The sequence below is a fragment of the Taudactylus pleione genome, unplaced genomic scaffold (assembly GCF_031769625.1).
Source record: "Taudactylus pleione unplaced genomic scaffold, aTauple2 ptg000109l, whole genome shotgun sequence".
Classification (NCBI taxonomy): Eukaryota; Metazoa; Chordata; class Amphibia; order Anura; family Myobatrachidae; genus Taudactylus; species Taudactylus pleione.
Window position 1 is genome coordinate 13864875 of NW_028284511.1, and position 24807 is coordinate 13889681.

At 31.4% G+C, this 24807-nt stretch overlaps 6 non-coding genes across 6 annotated transcripts; all 6 read right to left on the reverse strand.

Moving 5' to 3' along the window:
• Positions 1 to 984: 984 nt before the first annotated feature.
• TRNAT-CGU (transfer RNA threonine (anticodon CGU)) lies at positions 985 to 1057 on the reverse strand. Its single transcript has one exon. It is a non-coding gene; the product is annotated as a tRNA-Thr (tRNA).
• Positions 1058 to 3668: 2611 nt separating this feature from the next.
• TRNAT-CGU (transfer RNA threonine (anticodon CGU)) lies at positions 3669 to 3741 on the reverse strand. Its single transcript has one exon. It is a non-coding gene; the product is annotated as a tRNA-Thr (tRNA).
• A 2613-nt stretch (positions 3742 to 6354) lies between these two features.
• TRNAT-CGU (transfer RNA threonine (anticodon CGU)) lies at positions 6355 to 6427 on the reverse strand. Its single transcript has one exon. It is a non-coding gene; the product is annotated as a tRNA-Thr (tRNA).
• Positions 6428 to 9040: 2613 nt separating this feature from the next.
• TRNAT-CGU (transfer RNA threonine (anticodon CGU)) lies at positions 9041 to 9113 on the reverse strand. The gene has a single exon. It is a non-coding gene; the product is annotated as a tRNA-Thr (tRNA).
• A 6608-nt stretch (positions 9114 to 15721) lies between these two features.
• TRNAT-CGU (transfer RNA threonine (anticodon CGU)) lies at positions 15722 to 15794 on the reverse strand. The gene has a single exon. It is a non-coding gene; the product is annotated as a tRNA-Thr (tRNA).
• Positions 15795 to 21093: 5299 nt separating this feature from the next.
• Positions 21094 to 21166, reverse strand: TRNAT-CGU (transfer RNA threonine (anticodon CGU)). The gene has a single exon. It is a non-coding gene; the product is annotated as a tRNA-Thr (tRNA).
• Between the last annotated feature and the right edge of the window lie 3641 nt (positions 21167 to 24807).

Genomic DNA, 24807 nt, shown 5'->3' on the forward strand with positions numbered 1-24807 from the left:
TTTAACACTAATATGACAATTTAAAATGTAGGATTATGTATACTGTTTTCTTTCAGTTGGTCCTATTTATTGTGATGTTGATTCCTTTACTGTATTATTTATGGGGACATTTATGAAAACATGTAGAAGTAGTGGAAGACACCTATGTAAATTGGTGAATAGAAATGATTCTAAAACTGTAAAAAGTAATTCATAGCAATTTCTAACTTTTTTAGCAAATAAAATCCAATATGTCATTGGATTTTATTAATTGTATCTCATTGTCCAAAAATCCACTTTTTACAAATGGCCTATTCTGATATATATGCAATATCTATAATTGAGGTATACCTGGTAAACACTTTGAATCAAATTGTTTAAATGCATTTTAAAATTGGCTGTTTTATGTTAGTGTGTATATAATATAGATACAAAATTGGTCAAAGTTTCCATGGCTTTCCAACTTTAGGATCCATAGGGTGGAATTATTTCAAAATATTATAGCCGCACATATTTATAGAGTTATTTGTAGTCATTAGTGGTCATTACCATGAGTCTGCTTGCACGTGTAGAGTATATATGCTTACATATTCAAATCAGCCTTCAGTTATATCTATTGTCACCTATGTATATCAGTTCAAAATATCAGTATCAATTGAGCAAGATGAAATCTGCTCTATGCAATGCATGTTGATATGTGCTTTAAATGCTCTTTTTAAATTAAAATAATTGGAAATCTTTAATATTAATTTTACAATGATGGTGAATAACCATGCTGGCAGTATCAGTTTGAAGGAAATTGATCCAATAAAAGATTACACAAATATTTTCAACTATGCTCTTGAAACTAGTCAATAGATTAGACTGAATGTGATAAGTGTCTTTCCAATTTGGCTATACAAGTGTGTGTATTCATGATCTTCTCATTTAGCATACTAAAGCAGAGTATTGCAATATAGGGTGCTGCAAATTAAGTTTTAGCAGCTGTAACAATAAAGAAGAATTAGGCCCCAGTGAGAGTTGAACTCATGACACCTGGTTTACGAGACCAGTGCTCTAACCCCTGAGCTATGGAGCCATTTGGTTAAGTGTTGTTATACACATTTTGGTTTCTGGTTGAGGATGGAAAACAATATACATCAAATTTCAAATCTTTTCGGGTAAATGTACTTTTTTCAATTACAATTGTTGTGTTTATGGTCATCTTAAGGTACTTCAAGATTGTATCAAGACAGTCACATAAAATTGGCAAAGTAGTTGTAGTCGTCTATAATGGACTAGGAATGTATTACTTTGCTTCTTAAAGAGCTGTAGGAGAGAGGCCAGGTTAACATAAAACAAAATATTTTATCCTCCTACTTTATAAAGGAACACTTCAACTTTGGTTTTCATTATACTTTAACACTAATATGACAATTTAAAATGTAGGCTTATGTATACTGTTTTCTTTCAGTTGGTCCGATTTATTGTCATGTTGACTCCTTTACTGTATTATTTATGGGGACTTTATGAAAACATGTAGAAGTAGTGGAAGACACCTATGTAAATTGGTGAATAGAAATGATTCTAAAACTGTAAAAAGTAATTAAATTCTAACTTTTTTTAGCAAATAAAATACAATATCTCATTGGATTTTATTAATTATATCTCTTTGTCCAAAAATCCACTTTTTACAAATGTAGACACTTTGAATCAAATTATTTAAATGCATTTTAAAATGAGCTTTCTTATGTTAGTGTGGAGTGTATATAATACAGATACAAAATTGGTCATACTTTCCATGGCTTTCCAACTTTAGGATCCATAGGGTGGAATTATTTCAAAATGTTATAGCCGGACATCTTTATAGAGTTATTTGAAGTCATTACTGGTCATTACCCTGAGTCTGCTTGCAGGTGCAGAGTATATATGCTTACATGTTCAAATCTGCCTTCAGTTATATCTATTGGCACCTATGTATCAGTTCAAAATATCGGTATCAATTGAGCAAAATGAAATCTGCTCTATGCAATGCATCTTGATATGTGCTTTAATGCTCTTTTTAAAGTAAAATAATTGGAAATCTTTTATATTAATTTTATAATGATAGTGAATAACCATGTTAGGAGTATCAGTTTGAAGGAAATTGGTCCAATAAAAGATAACACAAATATTTTCTTGAAACCAGTCAATAGATTAGACTGAATGTGATATGTCTCTTTCTAATTTGGCTATACAAGTGTGTATATTCATCATCTTTTCATTTAGTGTACTAAAGCAGAGTATTGCAATATAGGGTGCTGCATCTTAAGTTTTAGCAGCTGTAACAACGATGAAGCATTCGGCCCCAGTGAACTCATGACACCTGGTTTACAAGACCAGTGCTCTAACCCCTGAGCTATGAGACCATTTGGTTAAGTGTTTTTATACACATTTTGGTGTCTGGTTGAGGATGGAAAACAATATACAGCAAATTTCAAATCTTTTCCGGTAAATGAACTTTTTTCAGTTACAATTGTTGTGTTTATGGTCATCTTAAGGTACTTCAAGATTGCATCAAGACAGTCACAAAACTTGGAAAAGTAGTTGTAGTCGTCTATAATGGACTAGGAATGTATTACTTTCCTTCTTAAAGAGCTGTAGGAGAGAGGCCAGGTTAACATATAACAAAATATTTTATCCTCCTGCCTTATAAAGGAACACTTCAACTTTGGTTTTCATTATACTTTAACACTAATATGACAATTTAAAATGTAGGATTATGTATACTGTTTTCTTTCAGTTGGTCCTATTTATTGTCATGTTGATTCCTTTACTGTATTATTTATGGGGACATTTATGAAAACATGTAGAAGTAGTGGAAGACACCTATGTAAATTGGTGAATAGAAATGATTCTAAAACTGTAAAAAGTAATTCATAGCAATTACTAACTTTTTTAGCAAATAAAATCCAATATGTCATTGGATTTTATTAATTGTATCTCATTGTCCAAAAATCCACTTTTTACAAATGGCCTATTCTGATATATATGCAATATCTATAATTGAGGTATACCTGGTAGACACTTTGAATCAAATTCTTTAAATGCATTTTAAAATTGGCTGTTTTATGTTAGTGTGTATATAATATAGATACAAAATTGGTCAAAGTTTCCATGGCTTTCCAACTTTAGGATCCATAGGGTGGAATTATTTCAAAATATTATACCCGCACATATTTATAGAGTTATTTGTAGTCATTAGTGGTCATTACCATGAGTCTGCTTGCACGTGTAGAGTATATATGCTTACATGTTCAAATCAGCCTTCAGTTATATCTATTGTCACCTATGTATATCAGTTCAAAATATCAGTATCAATTGAGCAAGATGAAATCTGCTCTATGCAATGCATGTTGATATGTGCTTTAAATGCTCTTTTTAAATTAAAATAATTGGAAATCTTTAATATTAATTTTACAATGATGGTGAATAACCATGCTGGCAGTATCAGTTTGAAGGAAATTGATCCAATAAAAGATTACACAAATATTTTCAACTATGCTCTTGAAACTAGTCAATAGATTAGACTGAATGTGATAAGTGTCTTTCCAATTTGGCTATACAAGTGTGTGTATTCATCATCTTCTCATTTAGCATACTAAAGCAGAGTATTGCAATATAGGGTGCTGCAAATTAAGTTTTAGCAGCTGTAACAATAAAGAAGAATTAGGCCCCAGTGAGAGTTGAACTCATGACACCTGGTTTACGAGACCAGTGCTCTAACCCCTGAGCTATGGAGCCATTTGGTTAAGTGTTGTTATACACATTTTGGTTTCTGGTTGAGGATGGAAAACAATATACATCAAATTTCAAATCTTTTCGGGTAAATGTACTTTTTTCAATTACAATTGTTGTGTTTATGGTCATCTTAAGGTACTTCAAGATTTTTATCAAGACAGTCACATAAAATTGGCAAAGTAGTTGTAGTCGTCTATAATGGACTAGGAATGTATTACTTTGCTTCTTAAAGAGCTGTAGGAGAGAGGCCAGGTTAACATAAAACAAAATATTTTATCCTCCTGCTTTATAAAGGAACACTTCAACTTTGGTTTTCATTATACTTTAACACTAATATGACAATTTAAAATGTAGGCTTATGTATACTGTTTTCTTTCAGTTGGTCCTATTTATTGTCATGTTGACTCCTTTACTGTATTATTTGTGGGGACATTTATGAAAACATGTAGAAGTAGTGGAAGACACCTATGTAAATTGGTGAATAGAAATTATTCTACAACTGTAAAAAGTAATTAAATTCTAACTTTTTTTAGCAAATAAAATACAATATCTCATTGGATTTTATTAATTATATCTCTTTGTCCAAAAATCCACTTTTTACAAATGTAGACACTTTGAATCAAATTATTTAAATGCATTTTAAAATGAGCTTTCTTATGTTAGTGTGGAGTGTATATAATACAGATACAAAATTGGTCATACTTTCCATGGCTTTCCAACTTTAGGATCCATAGGGTGGAATTATTTCAAAATGTTACAGCCGGACATCTTTATAGAGTTATTTGAAGTCATTACTGGTCATTACCCTGAGTCTGCTTGCAGGTGCAGAGTATATATGCTTATATGTTCAAATCTGCCTTCAGTTATATCTATTGGCACCTATGTATCAGTTCAAACTATCGGTATCAATTGAGCAAAATGAAATCTGCTCTATGCAATGCATCTTGATATGTGCTTTAATGCTCTTTTTAAAGTAAAATAATTGGAAATCTTTTATATTAATTTTATAATGATAGTGAATAACCATGTTAGGAGTATCAGTTTGAAGGAAATTGGTCCAATAAAAGATAACACAAATATTTTCTTGAAACCAGTCAATAGATTAGACTGAATGTGATATGTCTCTTTCTAATTTGGCTATACAAGTGTGTATATTCATCATCTTTTCATTTAGTGTACTAAAGCAGAGTATTGCAATATAGGGTGCTGCATCTTAAGTTTTAGCAGCTGTAACAACGATGAAGCATTCGGCCCCAGTGAACTCATGACACCTGGTTTGCAAGACCAGTGCTCTAACCCCTGAGCTATGAGACCATTTGGTTAAGTGTTTTTATACACATTTTGGTGTCTGGTTGAGGATGGAAAACAATATACAGCAAATTTCAAATCTTTTCCGGTAAATGTACTTTTTTCAGTTACAATTGTTGTGTTTATGGTCATCTTAAGGTACTTCAAGATTGCATCAAGACAGTCACAAAACTTGGAAAAGTAGTTGTAGTCGTCTATAATGGACTAGGAATGTATTACTTTCCTTCTTAAAGAGCTGTAGGAGAGAGGCCAGGTTAACATAAAACAAAATATTTTATCCTCCTGCCTTATAAAGGAACACTTCAACTTTGGTTTTCATTATACTTTAACACTAATATGACAATTTAAAATGTAGGATTATGTATACTGTTTTCTTTCAGTTGGTCCTATTTATTGTCATGTTGATTCCTTTACTGTATTATTTATGGGGACATTTATGAAAACATGTAGAAGTAGTGGAAGACACCTATGTAAATTGGTGAATAGAAATGATTCTAAAACTGTAAAAAGTAATTCATAGCAATTACTAACTTTTTTAGCAAATAAAATCCAATATGTCATTGGATTTTATTAATTGTATCTCATTGTCCAAAAATCCACTTTTTACAAATGGCCTATTCTGATATATATGCAATATCTATAATTGAGGTATACCTGGTAGACACTTTGAATCAAATTCTTTAAATGCATTTTAAAATTGGCTGTTTTATGTTAGTGTGTATATAATATAGATACAAAATTGGTCAAAGTTTCCATGGCTTTCCAACTTTAGGATCCATAGGGTGGAATTATTTCAAAATATTATACCCGCACATATTTATAGAGTTATTTGTAGTCATTAGTGGTCATTACCATGAGTCTGCTTGCACGTGTAGAGTATATATGCTTACATGTTCAAATCAGCCTTCAGTTATATCTATTGTCACCTATGTATATCAGTTCAAAATATCAGTATCAATTGAGCAAGATGAAATCTGCTCTATGCAATGCATGTTGATATGTGCTTTAAATGCTCTTTTTAAATTAAAATAATTGGAAATCTTTAATATTAATTTTACAATGATGGTGAATAACCATGCTGGCAGTATCAGTTTGAAGGAAATTGATCCAATAAAAGATTACACAAATATTTTCAACTATGCTCTTGAAACTAGTCAATAGATTAGACTGAATGTGATAAGTGTCTTTCCAATTTGGCTATACAAGTGTGTGTATTCATCATCTTCTCATTTAGCATACTAAAGCAGAGTATTGCAATATAGGGTGCTGCAAATTAAGTTTTAGCAGCTGTAACAATAAAGAAGAATTAGGCCCCAGTGAGAGTTGAACTCATGACACCTGGTTTACGAGACCAGTGCTCTAACCCCTGAGCTATGGAGCCATTTGGTTAAGTGTTGTTATACACATTTTGGTTTCTGGTTGAGGATGGAAAACAATATACATCAAATTTCAAATCTTTTCGGGTAAATGTACTTTTTTCAATTACAATTGTTGTGTTTATGGTCATCTTAAGGTACTTCAAGATTTTTATCAAGACAGTCACATAAAATTGGCAAAGTAGTTGTAGTCGTCTATAATGGACTAGGAATGTATTACTTTGCTTCTTAAAGAGCTGTAGGAGAGAGGCCAGGTTAACATAAAACAAAATATTTTATCCTCCTGCTTTATAAAGGAACACTTCAACTTTGGTTTTCATTATACTTTAACACTAATATGACAATTTAAAATGTAGGCTTATGTATACTGTTTTCTTTCAGTTGGTCCTATTTATTGTCATGTTGACTCCTTTACTGTATTATTTGTGGGGACATTTATGAAAACATGTAGAAGTAGTGGAAGACACCTATGTAAATTGGTGAATAGAAATTATTCTACAACTGTAAAAAGTAATTCAATTCTAAATTTTTTTAGCAAATAACATACAATATCTCATTGGATTTTATTAATTATATCACTTTGTCCAAAAATCCACTTTTTACAAATGTAGACACTTTGAATCAAATTATTTAAATGCATTTTAAAATGAGCTTTCTTATGTTAGTGTGGAGTGTATATAATACAGATACAAAATTGGTCATACTTTCCATGGCTTTCCAACTTTAGGATCCATAGGGTGGAATTATTTCAAAATGTTATAGCCAGACATCTTTATTGAGTTATTTGAAGTCATTACTGGTCATTACCCTGAGTCTGCTTGCAGGTGCAGAGTATATATGCTTATATGTTCAAATCTGCCTTCAGTTATATCTATTGGCACCTATGTATCAGTTCAAAATATCGGTATCAATTGAGCAAAATGAAATCTGCTCTATGCAATGCATCTTGATATGTGCTTTAATGCTCTTTTTAAAGTAAAATAATTGGAAATCTTTTATATTAATTTTATAATGATAGTGAATAACCATGTTAGGAGTATCAGTTTGAAGGAAATTGGTCCAATAAAAGATAACACAAATATTTTCTTGAAACCAGTCAATAGATTAGACTGAATGTGATATGTCTCTTTCTAATTTGGCTATACAAGTGTGTATATTCATCATCTTTTCATTTAGTGTACTAAAGCAGAGTATTGCAATATAGGGTGCTGCATCTTAAGTTTTAGCAGCTGTAACAACGATGAAGCATTCGGCCCCAGTGAACTCATGACACCTGGTTTACAAGACCAGTGCTCTAACCCCTGAGCTATGAGACCATTTGGTTAAGTGTTTTTATACACATTTTGGTGTCTGGTTGAGGATGGAAAACAATATACAGCAAATTTCAAATCTTTTCCGGTAAATGTACTTTTTTCAGTTACAATTGTTGTGTTTATGGTCATCTTAAGGTACTTCAAGATTGCATCAAGACAGTCACAAAACTTGGAAAAGTAGTTGTAGTCGTCTATAATGGACTAGGAATGTATTACTTTCCTTCTTAAAGAGCTGTAGGAGAGAGGCCAGGTTAACATAAAACAAAATATTTTATCCTCCTGCCTTATAAAGGAACACTTCAACTTTGGTTTTCATTATACTTTAACACTAATATGACAATTTAAAATGTAGGATTATGTATACTGTTTTCTTTCAGTTGGTCCTATTTATTGTCATGTTGATTCCTTTACTGTATTATTTATGGGGACATTTATGAAAACATGTAGAAGTAGTGGAAGACACCTATGTAAATTGGTGAATAGAAATGATTCTAAAACTGTAAAAAGTAATTCATAGCAATTACTAACTTTTTTAGCAAATAAAATCCAATATGTCATTGGTTTTTATTAATTGTATCTCATTGTCCAAAAATCCACTTTTTACAAATGGCCTATTCTGATATATATGCAATATCTATAATTGAGGTATACCTGGTAGACACTTTGAATCAAATTCTTTAAATGCATTTTAAAATTGGCTGTTTTATGTTAGTGTGTATATAATATAGATACAAAATTGGTCAAAGTTTCCATGGCTTTCCAACTTTAGGATCCATAGGGTGGAATTATTTCAAAATATTATACCCGCACATATTTATAGAGTTATTTGTAGTCATTAGTGGTCATTACCATGAGTCTGCTTGCACGTGTAGAGTATATATGCTTACATGTTCAAATCAGCCTTCAGTTATATCTATTGTCACCTATGTATATCAGTTCAAAATATCAGTATCAATTGAGCAAGATGAAATCTGCTCTATGCAATGCATGTTGATATGTGCTTTAAATGCTCTTTTTAAATTAAAATAATTGGAAATCTTTAATATTAATTTTACAATGATGGTGAATAACCATGCTGGCAGTATCAGTTTGAAGGAAATTGATCCAATAAAAGATTACACAAATATTTTCAACTATGCTCTTGAAACTAGTCAATAGATTAGACTGAATGTGATAAGTGTCTTTCCAATTTGGCTATACAAGTGTGTGTATTCATCATCTTCTCATTTAGCATACTAAAGCAGAGTATTGCAATATAGGGTGCTGCAAATTAAGTTTTAGCAGCTGTAACAATAAAGAAGAATTAGGCCCCAGTGAGAGTTGAACTCATGACACCTGGTTTACGAGACCAGTGCTCTAACCCCTGAGCTATGGAGCCATTTGGTTAAGTGTTGTTATACACATTTTGGTTTCTGGTTGAGGATGGAAAACAATATACATCAAATTTCAAATCTTTTCGGGTAAATGTACTTTTTTCAATTACAATTGTTGTGTTTATGGTCATCTTAAGGTACTTCAAGATTTTTATCAAGACAGTCACATAAAATTGGCAAAGTAGTTGTAGTCGTCTATAATGGACTAGGAATGTATTACTTTGCTTCTTAAAGAGCTGTAGGAGAGAGGCCAGGTTAACATAAAACAAAATATTTTATCCTCCTGCTTTATAAAGGAACACTTCAACTTTGGTTTTCATTATACTTTAACACTAATATGACAATTTAAAATGTAGGCTTATGTATACTGTTTTCTTTCAGTTGGTCCTATTTATTGTCATGTTGACTCCTTTACTGTATTATTTGTGGGGACATTTATGAAAACATGTAGAAGTAGTGGAAGACACCTATGTAAATTGGTGAATAGAAATTATTCTACAACTGTAAAAAGTAATTCAATTCTAAATTTTTTTAGCAAATAACATACAATATCTCATTGGATTTTATTAATTATATCACTTTGTCCAAAAATCCACTTTTTACAAATGTAGACACTTTGAATCAAATTATTTAAATGCATTTTAAAATGAGCTTTCTTATGTTAGTGTGGAGTGTATATAATACAGATACAAAATTGGTCATACTTTCCATGGCTTTCCAACTTTAGGATCCATAGGGTGGAATTATTTCAAAATGTTATAGCCAGACATCTTTATAGAGTTATTTGAAGTCATTACTGGTCATTACCCTGAGTCTGCTTGCAGGTGCAGAGTATATATGCTTATATGTTCAAATCTGCCTTCAGTTATATCTATTGGCACCTATGTATCAGTTCAAAATATCGGTATCAATTGAGCAAAATGAAATCTGCTCTATGCAATGCATCTTGATATGTGCTTTAATGCTCTTTTTAAAGTAAAATAATTGGAAATCTTTTATATTAATTTTATAATGATAGTGAATAACCATGTTAGGAGTATCAGTTTGAAGGAAATTGGTCCAATAAAAGATAACACAAATATTTTCTTGAAACCAGTCAATAGATTAGACTGAATGTGATATGTCTCTTTCTAATTTGGCTATACAAGTGTGTATATTCATCATCTTTTCATTTAGTGTACTAAAGCAGAGTATTGCAATATAGGGTGCTGCATCTTAAGTTTTAGCAGCTGTAACAACGATGAAGCATTCGGCCCCAGTGAACTCATGACACCTGGTTTACAAGACCAGTGCTCTAACCCCTGAGCTATGAGACCATTTGGTTAAGTGTTTTTATACACATTTTGGTGTCTGGTTGAGGATGGAAAACAATATACAGCAAATTTCAAATCTTTTCCGGTAAATGTACTTTTTTCAGTTACAATTGTTGTGTTTATGGTCATCTTAAGGTACTTCAAGATTGCATCAAGACAGTCACAAAACTTGGAAAAGTAGTTGTAGTCGTCTATAATGGACTAGGAATGTATTACTTTCCTTCTTAAAGAGCTGTAGGAGAGAGGCCAGGTTAACATAAAACAAAATATTTTATCCTCCTGCCTTATAAAGGAACACTTCAACTTTGGTTTTCATTATACTTTAACACTAATATGACAATTTAAAATGTAGGATTATGTATACTGTTTTCTTTCAGTTGGTCCTATTTATTGTCATGTTGATTCCTTTACTGTATTATTTATGGGGACATTTATGAAAACATGTAGAAGTAGTGGAAGACACCTATGTAAATTGGTGAATAGAAATGATTCTAAAACTGTAAAAAGTAATTCATAGCAATTTCTAACTTTTTTAGCAAATAAAATCCAATATGTCATTGGATTTTATTAATTGTATCTCATTGTCCAAAAATCCACTTTTTACAAATGGCCTATTCTGATATATATGCAATATCTATAATTGAGGTATACCTGGTAGACACTTTGAATCAAATTCTTTCAATGCATTTTAAAATTGGCTGTTTTATGTTAGTGTGTATATAATATAGATACAAAATTGGTCAAAGTTTCCATGGCATTCCAACTTTAGGATCCATAGGGTGGAATTATTTCAAAATATTATTGCCGCACATATTTATAGAGTTATTTGTAGTCATTAGTGGTCATTACCATGAGTCTGCTTGCATGTGTAGAGTATATATGCTTACATGTTCAAATCAGCCTTCAGTTATATCTATTGTCACCTATGTATATCAGTTCAAAATATCAGTATCAATTGAGCAAGATGAAATCTGCTCTATGCAATGCATGTTGATATGTGCTTTAAATGCTCTTTTTAAATTAAAATAATTGGAAATCTTTAATATTAATTTTACAATGATGGTGAATAACCATGCTGGCAGTATCAGTTTGAAGGAAATTGATCCAATAAAAGATTACACAAATATTTTCAACTATGCTCTTGAAACTAGTCAATAGATTAGACTGAATGTGATAAGTGTCTTTCCAATTTGGCTATACAAGTGTGTGTATTCATCATCTTCTCATTTAGCATACTAAAGCAGAGTATTGCAATATAGGGTGCTGCAAATTAAGTTTTAGCAGCTGTAACAATAAAGAAGAATTAGGCCCCAGTGAGAGTTGAACTCATGACACCAGGTTTACGAGACCAGTGCTCTAACCCCTGAGATATGGAGCCATTTGGTTAAGTGTTGTTATACACATTTTGATTTCTGGTTGAGGATGGAAAACAATATACATCAAATTTCAAATCTTTTCGGGTAAATGTACTTTTTTCAATTACAATTGTTGTGTTTATGGTCATCTTAAGGTACTTCAAGATTGTATCAAGACAGTCACATAAAATTGGCAAAGTAGTTGTAGTCATCTATAATAGACTAGGAATGTATTACTTTGCTTCTTAAAGAGCTGTAGGAGAGAGGCCAGGTTAACATAAAACATAATATTTTATCCTCCTGCTTTTTAAAGGAAAACTTCAACTTTGGTTTTCATTATACTTTAACACTAATATGACAAATTAAAATGTAGGCTTATGTATACTGTTTTCTTTCAGTTGATCCTATTTATTGTCATGTTGACTCCTTTACTGTATTATTTATGGAGACATTTATGAAAACATGTAGAAGTAGTGGAAGACACCTATGTAAATTGGTGACTAGAAATGATTCTACAACTGTAAAAAGTAATTCAATTTCTAATTTTTTTAGCAAATAAAATACAATATCTCATTGGATTTTATTAATTATATCTCTTTGTCCAAAAATCCACTTTTTACAAATGTAGACACTTTGAATCAAATTATTTAAATGCATTTTAAAATGAGCTTTCTTATGTTGGTGTGGAGTGTATAAAATACAGCTACAAAATTGGTCATACTTTCCATGGCTTTCCAACTTTAGGATCCATAGGGTGGAATTATTTCAAAATGTTATAGCCGGACATCTTTATAGAGTTATTTGAAGTCATTACTGGTCATTACCCTGAGTATGCTTGCAGGTGCAGAGTATATATGCTTATATGTTCAAATCTGCCTTCAGTTATATCTATTGGCACCTATGTATCAGTTCAAAATATCGGTATCAACTAAGCAAAATGAAATCTTCTATATACAATGCATGTTGATATGTGCTTTAACTGCTCTTTTTAAAGTAAAATAATTGGAAATCTTTTATATTAATTTGATAATGATAGTGAATAACCATGTTAGGAGTATCAGTTTGAAGGAAATTGGTCCAATAAAAGATAACACAAATATTTTCTTGAAACCAGTCAATAAATTAGACTGAATGTGATATGACTCTTTCCAATTTGGCTATACAAGTGTGTATATTCATCATCTTTTCATTTAGCGTACTAAAGCAGAGTATTGCAATATAGGGTGCTGTATCATAAGTTTTAGCAGCTGTAACAACAAGGAAGCATTAGGCCCCAGTGAACTCATGACACCTGGTTTACAAGACCAGTGCTCTAACCCCTGAGCTATGAAACCATTTGGTTAAGTGTTTTTATACACATTTTGGTGTCTGGTTGAGGATGGAAAACAATATACAGCAAATTTCAAATCTTTTCGGGTAACTGTACTTTTTTCAATTACAATTACTGTGTTTATGGTCATCTTAAGGTAATTCAAGATTGCATCAAGACAGTCACAAAAATTGGCAAAGTAGTTGTAGTCATCTATAATGGACTAGGAATGTATTACTTTGCTTCTTAAAGAGCTGTAGGAGAGAGGCCAGGTTAACATAAAACAAAATATTTTATCCTCCTGCTTTATAAAGGAACACTTCAACTTTGGTTTTCATTATACTTTAACACTAATATGACAATTTAAAATGTAGGCTTATGTATACTGTTTTCTTTCAGTTGGTCCTATTTATTGTCATGTTGACTCCTTTACTGTATTATTTGTGGGGACATTTATGAAAACATGTAGAAGTAGTGGAAGACACCTATGTAAATTGGTGAATAGAAATTATTCTACAACTGTAAAAAGTAATTAAATTCTAACTTTTTTTAGCAAATAAAATACAATATCTCATTGGATTTTATTAATTATATCTCTTTGTCCAAAAATCCACTTTTTACAAATGTAGACACTTTGAATCAAATTATTTAAATGCATTTTAAAATGAGCTTTCTTATGTTAGTGTGGAGTGTATATAATACAGATACAAAATTGGTCATACTTTCCATGGCTTTCCAACTTTAGGATCCATAGGGTGGAATTATTTCAAAATGTTATAGCCGGACATCTTTATAGAGTTATTTGAAGTCATTACTGGTCATTACCCTGAGTCTGCTTGCAGGTGCAGAGTATATATGCTTATATGTTCAAATCTGCCTTCAGTTATATCTATTGGCACCTATGTATCAGTTCAAACTATCGGTATCAATTGAGCAAAATGAAATCTGCTCTATGCAATGCATCTTGATATGTGCTTTAATGCTCTTTTTAAAGTAAAATAATTGGAAATCTTTTATATTAATTTTATAATGATAGTGAATAACCATGTTAGGAGTATCAGTTTGAAGGAAATTGGTCCAATAAAAGATAACACAAATATTTTCTTGAAACCAGTCAATAGATTAGACTGAATGTGATATGTCTCTTTCTAATTTGGCTATACAAGTGTGTATATTCATCATCTTTTCATTTAGTGTACTAAAGCAGAGTATTGCAATATAGGGTGCTGCATCTTAAGTTTTAGCAGCTGTAACAACGATGAAGCATTCGGCCCCAGTGAACTCATGACACCTGGTTTACAAGACCAGTGCTCTAACCCCTGAGCTATGAGACCATTTGGTTAAGTGTTTTTATACACATTTTGGTGTCTGGTTGAGGATGGAAAACAATATACAGCAAATTTCAAATCTTTTCCGGTAAATGTACTTTTTTCAGTTACAATTGTTGTGTTTATGGTCATCTTAAGGTACTTCAAGATTGCATCAAGACAGTCACAAAACTTGGAAAAGTAGTTGTAGTCGTCTATAATGGACTAGGAATGTATTACTTTCCTTCTTAAAGAGCTGTAGGAGAGAGGCCAGGTTAACATAAAACAAAATATTTTATCCTCCTGCCTTATAAAAGAACACTTCAACTTTGGTTTTCATTATACTTTAACACTAATATGACAATTTAAAATGTAGGATTATGTATACTGTTTTCTTTCAGTTGGTCCTATTTATTGTCATGTTGATTCCTTTACTGTATTATTTATGGGGACATTTATGAAAACATGTAGAAGTAGTGGAAGACACCTATGTAAATTGGTGAATAGAAATGATTCTAAAACTGTAAAAAGTAATTCATAGCAATTACTAACTTTTTTAGCAAATAAAATCCAATATGTCATTGGATTTTATTAATTGTATCTCATTGTCCAAAAATCCACTTTTTACAAATGGCCTATTCTGATATATATGCAATATCTATAATTGAGGTATACCTGGTAGACACTTTGAATCAAATTCTTTAAATGCATTTTAAAATTGGCTGTTTTATGTTAGTGTGTATATAATATAGATACAAAATTGGTCAAAGTTTCCATGGCTTTCCAACTTTAGGATCCATAGGGTGGAATTATTTCAAAATATTATACCCGCACATATTTATAGAGTTATTTGTAGTCATTAGTGGTCATTACCATGAGTCTGCTTGCACGTGTAGAGTATATATGCTTACATGTTCAAATCAGCCTTCAGTTATATCTATTGTCACCTATGTATATCAGTTCAAAATATCAGTATCAATTGAGCAAGATGAAATCTGCTCTATGCAATGCATGTTGATATGTGCTTTAAATGCTCTTTTTAAATTAAAATAATTGGAAATCTTTAATATTAATTTTACAATGATGGTGAATAACCATGCTGGCAGTATCAGTTTGAAGGAAATTGATCCAATAAAAGATTACACAAATATTTTCAACTATGCTCTTGAAACTAGTCAATAGATTAGACTGAATGTGATAAGTGTCTTTCCAATTTGGCTATACAAGTGTGTGTATTCATCATCTTCTCATTTAGCATACTAAAGCAGAGTATTGCAATATAGGGTGCTGCAAATTAAGTTTTAGCAGCTGTAACAATAAAGAAGAATTAGGCCCCAGCGAGAGTTGAACTCATGACACCTGGTTTACGAGACCAGTGCTCTAACCCCTGAGCTATGGAGCCATTTGGTTAAGTGTTGTTATACACATTTTGGTTTCTGGTTGAGGATGGAAAACAATATACATCAAATTTCAAATCTTTTCGGGTAAATGTACTTTTTTCAATTACAATTGTTGTGTTTATGGTCATCTTAAGGTACTTCAAGATTTTTATCAAGACAGTCACATAAAATTGGCAAAGTAGTTGTAGTCGTCTATAATGGACTAGGAATGTATTACTTTGCTTCTTAAAGAGCTGTAGGAGAGAGGCCAGGTTAACATAAAACAAAATATTTTATCCTCCTGCTTTATAAAGGAACACTTCAACTTTGGTTTTCATTATACTTTAACACTAATATGACAATTTAAAATGTAGGCTTATGTATACTGTTTTCTTTCAGTTGGTCCTATTTATTGTCATGTTGACTCCTTTACTGTATTATTTGTGGGGACATTTATGAAAACATGTAGAAGTAGTGGAAGACACCTATGTAAATTGGTGAATAGAAATTATTCTACAACTGTAAAAAGTAATTCAATTCTAAATTTTTTTAGCAAATAACATACAATATCTCATTGGATTTTATTAATTATATCACTTTGTCCAAAAATCCACTTTTTACAAATGTAGACACTTTGAATCAAATTATTTAAATGCATTTTAAAATGAGCTTTCTTATGTTAGTGTGGAGTGTATATAATACAGATACAAAATTGGTCATACTTTCCATGGCTTTCCAACTTTAGGATCCATAGGGTGGAATTATTTCAAAATGTTATAGCCAGACATCTTTATAGAGTTATTTGAAGTCATTACTGGTCATTACCCTGAGTCTGCTTGCAGGTGCAGAGTATATATGCTTATATGTTCAAATCTGCCTTCAGTTATATCTATTGGCACCTATGTATCAGTTCAAAATATCGGTATCAATTGAGCAAAATGAAATCTGCTCTATGCAATGCATCTTGATATGTGCTTTAATGCTCTTTTTAAAGTAAAATAATTGGAAATCTTTTATATTAATTTTATAATGATAGTGAATAACCATGTTAGGAGTATCAGTTTGAAGGAAATTGGTCCAATAAAAGATAACACAAATATTTTCTTGAAACCAGTCAATAGATTAGACTGAATGTGATATGTCTCTTTCTAATTTGGCTATACAAGTGTGTATATTCATCATCTTTTCATTTAGTGTACTAAAGCAGAGTATTGCAATATAGGGTGCTGCATCTTAAGTTTTAGCAGCTGTAACAACGATGAAGCATTCGGCCCCAGTGAACTCATGACACCTGGTTTACAAGACCAGTGCTCTAACCCCTGAGCTATGAGACCATTTGGTTAAGTGTTTTTATACACATTTTGGTGTCTGGTTGAGGATGGAAAACAATATACAGCAAATTTCAAATCTTTTCCGGTAAATGTACTTTTTTCAGTTACAATTGTTGTGTTTATGGTCATCTTAAGGTACTTCAAGATTGCATCAAGACAGTCACAAAACTTGGAAAAGTAGTTGTAGTCGTCTATAATGGACTAGGAATGTATTACTTTCCTTCTTAAAGAGCTGTAGGAGAGAGGCCAGGTTAACATAAAACAAAATATTTTATCCTCCTGCCTTATAAAGGAACACTTCAACTTTGGTTTTCATTATACTTTAACACTAATATGACAATTTAAAATGTAGGATTATGTATACTGTTTTCTTTCAGTTGGTCCTATTTATTGTCATGTTGATTCCTTTACTGTATTATTTATGGGGACATTTATGAAAACATGTAGAAGTAGTGGAAGACACCTATGTAAATTGGTGAATAGAAATGATTCTAAAACTGTAAAAAGTAATTCATAGCAATTTCTAACTTTTTTAGCAAATAAAATCCAATATGTCATTGGATTTTATTAATTGTATCTCATTGTCCAAAAATCCACTTTTTACAAATGGCCTATTCTGATATATATGCAATATCTATAATTGAGGTATACCTGGTAGACACTTTGAATCAAATTCTTTCAATGCATTTTAAAATTGGCTGTTTTATGTTAGTGTGTATATAATATAGATACAAAATTGGTCAAAGTTTCCATGGCTTTCCAACTTTAGGATCCATAGGGTGGAATTATTTCAAAATATTATTGCCGCACATATTTATAGAGTTATTTGTAGTCATTAGTGGTCATTACCATGAGTCTGCTTGCATGTGTAGAGTATATATGCTTACATGTTCAAATCAGCCTTCAGTTATATCTATTGTCACCTATGTATATCAGTTCAAAATATCAGTATCAATTGAGCAAGATGAAATCTGCTCTATGCAATGCATGTTGATATGTGCTTTAAATGCTCTTTTTAAATTAAAATAATTGGAAATCTTTAATATTAATTTTACAATGATGGTGAATAACCATGCTGGCAGTATCAGTTTGAAGGAAATTGATCCAATAAAAGATTACACAAATATTTTCAACTATGCTCTTGAAACTTGTCAATAGATTAGACTGAATGTGATAAGTGTCTTTCCAATTTGGCTATACAAGTGTGTGTATTCATCATCTTCTCATTTAGCATACTAAAGCAGAGTATTGCAATATAGGGTGCTGCAAATTAAGTTTTAGCAGCTGTAACAATAATGAAGAATTAGGCCCCAGTGAGAGTTGAACTCATGACACCAGGTTTACGAGACCAGTGCTCTAACCCCTGAGATATGGAGCCATTTGGTTAAGTGTTTTTATACACATTTTGATTTCTGGTTGAGGATGGAAAACAATATACATCAAATTTCAAATCTTTTCGGGTAAATGTACTTTTTTCAATTACAATTGTTGTGTTTATGGTCATCTTAAGGTACTTCAAGATTGTATCAAGACAGTCACATAAAATTGGCAAAGTAGTTGTAGTCATCTATAATAGACTAGGAATGTATTACTTTGCTTCTTAAAGAGCTGTAGGAGAGAGGCCAGGTTAACATAAAACATAATATTTTATCCTCCTGCTTTTTAAAGGAAAACTTCAACTTTGGTTTTCATTATACTTTAACACTAATATGACAAATTAAAATGTAGGCTTATGTATACTGTTTTCTTTCAGTTGATCCTATTTATTGTCATGTTGACTCCTTTACTGTATTATTTATGGAGACATTTATGAAAACATGTAGAAGTAGTGGAAGACACCTATGTAAATTGGTGACTAGAAATGATTCTACAACTGTAAAAAGTAATTCAATTTCTAATTTTTTTAGCAAATAAAATACAATATCTCATTGGATTTTATTAATTATATCTCTTTGTCCAAAAATCCACTTTTTACAAATGTAGACACTTTGAATCAAATTATTTAAATGCATTTTAAAATGAGCTTTCTTATGTTGGTGTGGAGTGTATAAAATACAGCTACAAAATTGGTCATACTTTCCATGGCTTTCCAACTTTAGGATCCATAGGGTGGAATTATTTCAAAATGTTATAGCCGGACATCTTTATAGAGTTATTTGAAGTCATTACTGGTCATTACCCTGAGTATGCTTGCAGGTGCAGAGTATATATGCTTATATGTTCAAATCTGCCTTCAGTTATATCTATTGGCACCTATGTATCAGTTCAAAATATCGGTATCAACTAAGCAAAATGAAATCTTCTATATACAATGCATGTTGATATGTGCTTTAACTGCTCTTTTTAAAGTAAAATAATTGGAAATCTTTTATATTAATTTGATAATGATAGTGAATAACCATGTTAGGAGTATCAGTTTGAAGGAAATTGGTCCAATAAAAGATAACACAAATATTTTCTTGAAACCAGTCAATAAATTAGACTGAATGTGATATGACTCTTTCCAATTTGGCTATACAAGTGTGTATATTCATCATCTTCTCATTTAGCGTACTAAAGCAGAGTATTGCAATATAGGGTGCTGTATCATAAGTTTTAGCAGCTGTAACAACAAGGAAGCATTAGGCCCCAGTGAACTCATGACACCTGGTTTACAAGACCAGTGCTCTAACCCCTGAGCTATGAAACCATTTGGTTAAGTGTTTTTATACACATTTTGGTGTCTGGTTGAGGATGGAAAACAATATACAGCAAATTTCAAATCTTTTCGGGTAACTGTACTTTTTTCAATTACAATTACTGTGTTTATGGTCATCTTAAGGTAATTCAAGATTGCATCAAGACAGTCACAAAAATTGGCAAAGTAGTTGTAGTCATCTATAATGGACTAGGAATGTATTACTTTGCTTCTTAAAGAGCTGTAGGAGAGAGGCCAGGTTAACATAAAACAAAATATTTTATCCTCCTGCCTTATAAAGGAACTCTTCAACTTTGGTTTTCATTATACTTTAACACTAATATGACAATTTAAAATGTAGGCTTATGTATACTGTTTTCTTTCAGTTGGTCCTATTTATTGCCATGTTGACTCGTTTACTGTATTATTTATGGGGACATTTATGAAAACATGTAGAAGTAGTGGAAGACACCTATGTAAATTGGTGAATAGAAATGATTCTAAAACTGTAAAAAGTAATTCATAGCAATTACTAACTTTTTTAGCAAATAAAATCCAATATGTCATTGGATTTTATTAATTGTATCTCATTGTCCAAAAATCCACTTTTTACAAATGGCCTACTCTGATATATATGCAATATCTATAATTGAGGTATACCTGGTAGACACTTTGAATCAAATTCTTTAAATGCATTTTAAAATTGGCTGTTTCATGTTAGTGTGTATATAATATAGATACAAAATTGGTCAAAGTTTCCATGGCTTTCCAACTTTAGGATCCATAGGGTGGAATTATTTCAAAATATTATACCCGCACATATTTATAGAGTTATTTGTAGTCATTAGTGGTCATTACCATGAGTCTGCTTGCACGTGTAGAGTATATATGCTTACATGTTCAAATCAGCCTTCAGTTATATCTATTGTCACCTATGTATATCAGTTCAAAATATCAGTATCAATTGAGCAAGATGAAATCTGCTCTATGCAATGCATGTTGATATGTGCTTTAAATGCTCTTTTTAAATTAAAATAATTGGAAATCTTTAATATTAATTTTACAATGATGGTGAATAACCATGCTGGCAGTATCAGTTTGAAGGAAATTGATCCAATAAAAGATTACACAAATATTTTCAACTATGCTCTTGAAACTAGTCAATAGATTAGACTGAATGTAATAAGTGTCTTTCCAATTTGGCTATACAAGTGTGTGTATTCATGATCTTCTCATTTAGCATACTAAAGCAGAGTATTGCAATATAGGGTGCTGCAAATTAAGTTTTAGCAGCTGTAACAATAAAGAAGAATTAGGCCCCAGTGAGAGTTGAACTCATGACACCTGGTTTACGAGACCAGTGCTCTAACCCCTGAGCTATGGAGCCATTTGGTTAAGTGTTGTTATACACATTTTGGTTTCTGGTTGAGGATGGAAAACAATATACATCAAATTTCAAATCTTTTCGGGTAAATGTACTTTTTTCAATTACAATTGTTGTGTTTATGGTCATCTTAAGGTACTTCAAGATTTTTATCAAGACAGTCACATAAAATTGGCAAAGTAGTTGTAGTCATCTATAATGGACTAGGAATGTATTACTTTGCTTCTTAAAGAGCTGTAGGAGAGAGGCCAGGTTAACATAAAACAAAATATTTTATCCTCCTGCTTTATAAAGGAACACTTCAACTTTGGTTTTCATTATACTTTAACACTAATATGACAATTTAAAATGTAGGCTTATGTATACTGTTTTCTTTCAGTTGGTCCTATTTATTGTCATGTTGACTCCTTTACTGTATTATTTGTGGTGACATTTATGAAAACATGTAGAAGTAGTGGAAGACACCTATGTAAATTGGTGAATAGAAATTATTCTACAACTGTAAAAAGTAATTCAATTCTAAATTTTTTTAGCAAATAAAATACAATATCTCATTGGATTTTATTAATTATATCACTTTGTCCAAAAATCCACTTTTTACAAATGTAGACACTTTGAATCAAATTATTTAAATGCATTTTAAAATGAGCTTTCTTATGTTAGTGTGGAGTGTATATAATACAGATACAAAATTGGTCATACTTTCCATGGCTTTCCAACTTTAGGATCCATAGGGTGGAATTATTTCAAAATGGTATAGCCGGACATCTTTATAGAGTTATTTGAAGTCATTACTGGTCATTACCCTGAGTCTGCTTGCAGGTGCAGAGTATATATGCTTATATGTTCAAATCTGCCTTCAGTTATATCTATTGGCACCTATGTATCAGTTCAAACTATCGGTATCAATTGAGCAAAATGAAATCTGCTCTATGCAATGCATCTTGATATGTGCTTTAATGCTCTTTTTAAAGTAAAATAATTGGAAATCTTTTATATTAATTTGATAATGATAGTGAATAACCATGTTAGGAGTATCAGTTTGAAGGAAATTGGTCCAATAAAAGATAACACAAATATTTTCTTGAAACCAGTCAATAGATTAGACTGAATGTGATATGTTTCTTTCCAATTTGGCTATACAAGTGTGTATATTCATCATCTTCTCATTTAGTGTACTAAAGCAGAGTATTGCAATATAGGGTGCTGCATCTTAAGTTTTAGCAGCTGTAACAACAATGAAGCATTAGGCCCCAGTGAACTCATGACACCTGGTTTACAAGACCAGTGCTCTAACCCCTGAGCTATGAGACCATTTGGTTAAGTGTTTTTATACACATTTTGGTGTCTGGTTGAGGATGGAAAACAATATACGGCAAATTTCAAATCTTTTCCAGTAAATGTACTTTTTTCAGTTACAATTGTTGTGTTTATGGTCATCTTAAGGTACTTCAAGATTGCATCAAGACAGTCACAAAACTTGGTAAAGTAGTTGTAGTCGTCTATAATGGACTAGGAATGTATTACTTTCCTTCTTAAAGAGCTGTAGGAGAGAGGCCAGGTTAACATAAAACAAAATATTTTATCCTCCTGCCTTATAAAGGAACACTTCAACTTTGGTTTTCATTATACTTTAACACTAATATGACAATTTAAAATGTAGGATTATGTATACTGTTTTCTTTCAGTTGGTCCTATTTATTGTCATGTTGATTCCTTTACGGTATTATTTATGGGGACATTTATGAAAACATGTAGAAGTAGTGGAAGACACCTATGTAAATTGGTGAATAGAAATGATTCTAAAACTGTAAAAAGTAATTCATAGCAATTTCTAACTTTTTTAGCAAATAAAATCCAATATGTCATTGGATTTTATTAATTGTATCTCATTGTCCAAAAATCCACTTTTTACAAATGGCCTATTCTGATATATATGCAATATCTATAATTGAGGTATACCTGGTAGACACTTTGAATCAAATTCTTTCAATGCATTTTAAAATTGGCTGTTTTATGTTAGTGTGTATATAATATAGATACAAAATTGGTCAAAGTTTCCATGGCTTTCCAACTTTAGGATCCATAGGGTGGAATTATTTCAAAATATTATAGCCGCACATATTTATAGAGTTATTTGTAGTCATTAGTGGTCATTACCATGAGTCTGCTTGCACGTGTAGAGTATATATGCTTACATTTTCAAATCAGCCTTCAGTTATATCTATTGTCACCTATGTATATCAGTTCAAAATATCAGTATCAATTGAGCAAGATGAAATCTGCTCTATGCAATGCATGTTGATATGTGCTTTAAATGCTCTTTTTAAATTAAAATAATTGGAAATCTTTAATATTAATTTTACAATGATGGTGAATAACCATGCTGGCAGTATCAGTTTGAAGGAAATTGATCCAATAAAAGATTACACAAATATTTTCAACTATGCTCTTGAAACTTGTCAATAGATTAGACTGAATGTGATAAGTGTCTTTCCAATTTGGCTATACAAGTGTGTGTATTCATCATCTTCTCATTTAGCATACTAAAGCAGAGTATTGCAATATAGGGTGCTGCAAATTAAGTTTTAGCAGCTGTAACAATAAAGAAGAATTAGGCCCCAGTGAGAGTTGAACTCATGACACCAGGTTTACGAGACCAGTGCTCTAACCCCTGAGATATGGAGCCATTTGGTTAAGTGTTTTTATACACATTTTGATTTCTGGTTGAGGATGGAAAACAATATACATCAAATTTCAAATCTTTTCGGGTAAATGTACTTTTTTCAATTACAATTGTTGTGTTTATGGTCATCTTAAGGTACTTCAAGATTGTATCAAGACAGTCACATAAAATTGGCAAAGTAGTTGTAGTCATCTATAATAGACTAGGAATGTATTACTTTGCTTCTTAAAGAGCTGTAGGAGAGAGGCCAGGTTAACATAAAACATAATATTTTATCCTCCTGCTTTATAAAGGAAAACTTCAACTTTGGTTTTCATTATACTTTAACACTAATATGACAATTTAAAATGTAGGCTTATGTATACTGTTTTCTTTCAGTTGGTCCTATTTATTGTCATGTTGACTCCTTTACTGTATTATTTGTGGGGACATTTATGAAAACATGTAGAAGTAGTGGAAGACACCTATGTAAATTGGTGAATAGAAATTATTCTACAACTGTAAAAAGTAATTCAATTCTAAATTTTTTTAGCAAATAAAATACAATATCTCATTGGATTTTATTAATTATATCACTTTGTCCAAAAATCCACTTTTTACAAATGTAGACACTTTGAATCAAATTATTTAAATGCATTTTAAAATGAGCTTTCTTATGTTAGTGTGGAATGTATATAATACAGATACAAAATTGGTCATACTTTCCATGGCTTTCCAACTTTAGGATCCATAGGGTGGAATTATTTCAAAATGTTATAGCCGGACATCTTTATAGAGTTATTTGAAGTCATTACTGGTCATTACCCTGAGTCTGCTTGCAGGTGCAGAGTATATATGCTTATATGTTCAAATCTGCCTTCAGTTATATCTATTGGCACCTATGTATCAGTTCAAACTATCGGTATCAATTGAGCAAAATGAAATCTGCTCTATGCAATGCATCTTGATATGTGCTTTA